Consider the following 6,613-nt stretch of genomic DNA (forward strand, 5'->3'; position numbering starts at 1 on the left):
ACCAGAACCATACTGATGGTTGATTCTTCTACAACGAGATATAAGAGGAAATCCCTGCTATAATTAGGTGGAATCAGTAAAGAGCAGAGGTCAATGATTTTTTAAAAGCATCGAACGAACACTGAGCGAAATCGTCCCATAGAAATGGAACTCCTTTTTTCGTAATCTCATAAATCCCTTTGTGATCTTAACATAATTGACGATAAATCTCCTCAATAAATTGGCTTTTCCTTGGAGACTTTGAAGTTGACAGATGGTAGACGGGGGAGGAAATTGAAGTATTGCCTCAACCTTGAAAGGATCTATGTGAATCCCTTCATTAGACACTATGAATCCCAATAACCGACTAGACATGACCGCGAAAACAAATTTATTCAGATTCAACCGGATTTTATAATGACGACATCGCCCAAAAATTAATCAAAGATGATTGGGATGATCAATTCTCTTTCAAGAACGAGCAACTAGGTCATCCAAATAAGCTTCGATGATATGTTTGATATCATGGAAAGCGTTTGGACATGGCCTGCTGAAAAGTTGCTCCAGCATTTTTAAGGCCAAAAGGCATCTTTTTGTATGTAAAGGTAGCCCAGGGGCAGATAAAATTTGTCTTATGTTGATCTTCAGGATGGATATTAATTTGATTATAACCCAAGAAATTGTCCACGAAGGAGAAAATCTCATTTCCCGCACATTCATCGATAATATGATCAATAAAAGGAGTGGGCAAATTATCTTTTGGACAGGCCTTATTTAAATCCCTAAAGTCTATGCATACACGGATCTTTCCTTATTTTTTATCAACCAAGATTGGATTTGAGACCCACTCACTCAACAGAACGGGGTATATAAAACCTGCCTTAAGCATCTTATCAACCTCGACTTTGATAGTTTTTACTTTGCTAGGGTTTATCAGCCGAAGCTTTTTCCATATAGGCTTCACATTCGTGTAAGTCTTGATCTCATGCTAGAGTATTGATGGATCAATTGTAGGGATTTCCTCATAAGACCCATCAAACTTATCATGAAACTCTTTAAAAAGATTGGTATAAATTTGAATTTCTTGAGGAGAGAATTTGGCTCTAATGAAAACATTCGCAATTATATTGGGATTCCTGTAGATGTTCACCAGAACTGTTTTTGAAATGACAGACATGTTACCTTCGGAAAAAAAATTGTGTTGGAGCCAAAGGGTTTAAAATTGTGTGAACATCACCAGTTGACAAAGGGCTAGACAAACTTGATTCTACTTCATGCAAGTCTAGGAGAAAATATGATCGATGATGCAAATCATCCCACGGTCTTTCTATACTTGTCATTGCTTCTAGGATTGCTTCCTCAGATGGTAAAACAGTATCAAGGCAATCCATAGAAGAAGTAGAGTCAAGAGTCCAAGCCGGAGCCACATCTCCATCCAAATCCTCTAGTGAAAGAGGAGTAAGATTAGAATCTATAGTGTTAACTATAAATTGATAAGCAATTTTGACTGCAGACATGGGATATGCCATTCCACCCACTTTCCTTTCTTCTAATGTGGTTGTAGAAGAGGGTAAGGGCCATTTTTGAAGAACTCTCTTCAAGAAGGGGCCTTGGATGATGAAATGGCATTTATTCAAGCAATAGGAGAAGGAAGATCAAAAGTACCCATCAACGAGGAATACATTATGACTCCTAAATTCTCAATAGGTTGCTTGGCATTCTTCAACAAGAGAATGGAAGAATCAGAGGATGCATTGGATTCTTTTAGAGAATAATCCATCTGATCAACTCTAACAATTATCCCTTCGTTGGGAAAGCATAGGATGAAAAATAATGATGATACAATGGCATCCACTTCATAAATCCAATTTCCTCCCAATAGAAGATTATAATCCAAATCCAGATCGACTATTTCCACCTCAATATTGACCACCTTGCCCCCAACACAGATGGGAAAGGCTGGAATAATTCCATGCAGCCTATGAGAATGACCATTACATGCAGTCAAGAGAGAGGGTGAAGGAACATCTTGAGGAGATCCGATAGATTTGAAAAATGCAATCGACATAACACATGTGGAAGCTCCCTCATCAACTACAGTTCGAAAGATATTGATCTTTCAATATGTAGATTCAATATGGAAAGCCATGTGATGAGGTGGTCTCTTTTTAATATTTGACATGTCAAATGTAACAATAAGAGATTTTTTTGGATCTATTGCCCCAGTCACAGTGAGCAGCAAACTCCTTTATGATGGAAAATACTAGAGTACCTCTAACGCAGACATTGGTGGGCTCCAGTATTGTAGCAATAATGCTACAACTCCTGGGGCTTCCTATCTCTAATTTTATCAACCCGGTAGTTCGTACAAACTTGGAAGCGACGGTGTTGTATGCACAAGTACTAGCTCTTGTCGCAGCTATCACTTGGTCAGCTGGCACAAGTCCGCTAGGGCTCAAGCCAACTTCTATATGCTCTCAGAAGAAGCTTTCTAAATGATGGACGAAGGCTATCTCAAAGGAAATTGATCTACTTTGCAAAAATGAACTGAAAGCCAACCAAAACATGGAAACCCTAGTAAACCCTAATCTGACTAGCTTAATCTCTATGATGCAATGGTGGGAGTGCAAGTGTCTAAGAATGATGCCATTACTGCTAGTGATATGAAACGCATGAACTTAAACTACTTCCATTGAAAAGAACATTGTTTTTGTGTTTTTGCTTAAGTGGTTGGAGTGATTATTATTTTGTTTCTTATTAGGGTTTGGCTGTGCAGAGGTGGTGCGAAGGGAGAGAAAGCTTGGGAAAGGTAAGGAGGGCTAGGAGAGGTCCCAGAGGATCCCTAGCATCAGTCCACAGAAATCCACAACGTTCAGGTGCTCGGCAACCGAGTTTGCAGGCTTCTACAGGATGTCTGCAGGGGATTCTACAGGAAACTCAGGAATTCTACAAGATGTTTCGAAATGGGATGTTTGAGGATGGATGGTTAATGGAAGATGCATGGATGGTTATGGAGGTAGGATGGGGGTCTGAAGTGTCCCAGGAACTGATGGATGGAGTGGTGAGATGATGTGGAAGGCTGACTTGCATCAACGAAGGTGTAGGCAATGGAAAAGCAAGAAGGTAGGGTTACGTGGCAAAAGAGCAGATGGGAGATGAGGAAACAGACTTGGTGATGGAGGAGCTGATCTGGACGAGGCTCAGATGAACGAGGAGGTGATGAAGGTGATAGAGATGCCCTGCACAATGCTCATTCAAACGAATCAATGAATCCTTGCAAACAAACCAAGTCCTAGCTAACTTAATCCAACTGTCAATGAAATGAATAAACAGCAGCTTTGTTTGGAAAGAGAACCATGTACATCACGTGAGTAAGAACATTCAAAAAGATCTAAATGCATGACAAACTCCTACCAATCGATTCTAACCATAAAAAGCTACTTTAACCATCACAAACAACCAAAATAACAAAGCAAGATCTAAAGAGAAGATTTCATTTTAAGAACGTAGCAAACACATAAAGATAAACAAGGGAGGTACTGAGCGCTTGAGATGGGCCCAACCCCAAGAGCTACAACCTCCCAAGAGAGATTTAGAGCTGGTGCAAAGCTGGATTCATCTTTATTAATCAAGAATGAAGAGTTACATCAAAACTGTCCACAAGAAAAACTTGAACATGAGCTGAAAGCAAAGCTAATCTATTGCATAAAAATCGAACTACAAACTAGCTAACTAATGGCTAAAACAAAATGACTAACTGGCTAACCAAAATGAGGCCCTAAGCCTTCTTATTTATACAATTTGAGGACCCAACAGTCCTCCTAAAATTTAGGGACTTGGCTGCCCAAGACTTGTAGTTAACAGCAGTCCTACTTGACTTGCTTGGCTGCCCTTGTGCTCATTGATTCGGTGGCCATTGAACTCCGAGCTGATGGTGGAGAATTCGAGGTAAGGGCCCATAAATGAGGGGGACACCTTCCTACAAATCCTCTAGCTTGTTCTCCCACGAATTTGGCTGCCAAGTGCTCATTAAGACCTTCAATTTTGTCTCCAAGTGGACCAACAAGGCTACACAAAGCACCCATTAGATTTGTTGGCATAATGACTAACCAAATTCACTCTATTAACATAAAAATAATCAAAACATGCAATAAACTAATGAGAATGGTGGATTAAGTCAAATTAGGAGGTTGAATGAGCCCAAATAATTGTACATTGTTGGGGCTCATCATCACCCCCCTACTGAAAGTGTTGCTCATCCTCTGAGCAACCAATCTCTCTCCTCATCTTTCTCCTTTGGCCCCCCTCTTTTCAAACTTCCTGTAGAAACAGTTCGCTGGCTTCCTGTAGAAACAGTCCTCTGTCTTCCTGTAGAAACAGTTTGCTAACTTCCTGTAGAACCAATTTTCTCTGATTTTGCTTGCTTGGCTGGGGGTGCCTTCTCCTTGAACTGTGCTGTGGCTGTCTTGGGTGTGTCCCTACTTGTTTTTTTTTTCTGACCAGTTTTCTGTATCCTTACTTGGCTCTAGCTACTACACTTCAATTTCAATTGGCGGAACACTGATTCAGACGTGCGCTCTAATTTTATGATACAAAGATTGATCCCAAATCAGGACCTTTCTGTTTCCTTGAGAACAATGTGTGTGGATTTGCACTTAATTTTAGCAATCATAAAGTATAAAGCGAGCTATTGTATCTAACCCAGCTTCCTTGTAGTAAGCTGCAAGTTGATCCTGGATGTCATGCTAGGATCCATCAAGAAAAGCTAAATCCATAAAAAATGCAGCCTGGTCAAGAGCCACCTGAGCAGGTGCCTTCCCCTTTTGAATATCCTCACGCCTTCCCTCATCTGTAACTCTTTCTCTCATGTATTCAATTTGTTTGTCTCCCCAGCCTGCAATTTTAGCAACTTCCTCATATCTGCAGCCTATTGTCCACCACGGCAATTTTAATGCTACTTTGGCAGCATCCTTAGCTTCAAGCTTACGACCAATGTTCAGAAAAAAGCTCTGCATTAAACACAAATGGCCGACCAAATCCAGGAAAGTGCTTCCTATTCACGTAAAGCTCTCCTGTCACCAATGCAGAAACCTGGTCGCCTCTTTCCAAATGACCCAATGCAATACGCTCAAATACATCTGGAAACAATGCAACCTTCTTTGTCAAATAAACATCAAGATTTCCAATTTTAGATTCAGCTACATCCCCTTGTTTATACAATTTCTTGCCAGCATCTCCTGAAGCAGCATAGAGGCTATTTGCTGCTTCCTCATAGCCATTCCAATCTTCTTCTACCAGAATCCTAGGAATATATTGATCCACATGCAAGACTTCAAGAGCTTCATTTTCAATTTGAAATCAGTGGCTTACAGTCTTAGCTAAACGTGACACACCATACTTCTGAACTCATACAACGGGCATATCCATGCCTTCTGGACTGGTTGGCCATCTTAGAAGAGCTATGAAAGCACCTGATTGGTCTTCTGACAGTGGTATTGCAAGAGGAATTATACCCCGTCTAGCATAAGGAGGGACAAGTTTTTCACCCTTGGCCATATGATAATTGTCCATCTTTCTTCAAGCTCCAAACTTGATGAAGAACCTTAGGCTTCTCTGCTCTGGAAGTCTCTGCTGCACTTTCCTGTAGAAGACCCCACCCGTTTCCTATAGAGTGTGATTCTGCCTTTGAGTGAGCTCGATGCACGAGTGAAATTCGAGAACAGGCCGCAAAGCTCCATGGAGGTTGATGGGTTAACCGATTATGGGAGCAGAGGATGCATACTTCAGCTAAGAATGTCACAAATGCAAATTAATCAGCGGATGGTGAGAGTCAGGCGAGCAATTTTTTAATTACGGCATGATTTGTGGTGAGGGAGTGAAGTGGCCAAGTGTACGTGGCCACATGCAACTAGAAGTTTTGTTCCTGAACTCTATGTTTTCCCCCTGTAATCACTGCCGTGAATTGAACTGAAGTTTAAACAACCAACACTCCTTGTTGCTTTAATTTTCACGTAAGTCAGCTATCCACGTGTACTGCGTGACTTCCAGCTGAGTGCTAGAGAAGACAATCGGTTGAGCCTTGCTAATCCGTGGCTTAATTCCACCATTCCATCAATTCATGCAGTTTTCAAATTAAATTTATGCAATAGAAGAATGAGATCAGTCACATACCTCGAAGTTGAATGGTTGCCGTGAGCTGCTGTGGCCTGTCATTGCTGTATGCATTGGTTTTTCTGATTGCATGTGGCTTGGCTGCTGATATTTGATTGCTTTTCCTTGTGCAGGTGTCCTCTGGCCGGATTTGAGCTGCATGCAATTGTTTCCACGTTCAGATCTGCACCTTCAAGCTGCTGCTGCTGCATGGTCACAAAACCAGAACTTGTTTTCACCATTGCTCTCAAACGGTAAACCGGATTGATCTGAAACTTGGTGAGCATGTTCCTATCATCATTATGCATCTCCCATAGCAAAATCGTGATCAATGGATACACGGATTTCGAGAAAAATGGAAAATGGCTGAAGATTCAGAGCTCGATTTCTCGGAAACCGTGCATCGGAATTGGCTGAAACTGCTTGGGTAGGTTACCATCATTCACATGCATATCCCCATGAAACAAGTTTTGAAACGGATGCA

At 41.1% G+C, this 6,613-nt stretch overlaps 1 pseudogene; it reads right to left on the minus strand.

Moving 5' to 3' along the window:
* Positions 1–4,480: 4,480 nt before the first annotated feature.
* Positions 4,481–5,550, minus strand: LOC149141147 (protein IN CHLOROPLAST ATPASE BIOGENESIS, chloroplastic pseudogene; annotated as a pseudogene).
* Positions 5,551–6,613: the final 1,063 nt, after the last annotated feature.

Source organism: Pinus tabuliformis, chromosome X (genome assembly GCF_031772625.1).
Source record: "Pinus tabuliformis cultivar Carrire ecotype Pingquan chromosome X, CPIR1, whole genome shotgun sequence".
Lineage (NCBI taxonomy): Eukaryota > Viridiplantae > Streptophyta > Pinopsida > Pinales > Pinaceae > Pinus > Pinus tabuliformis.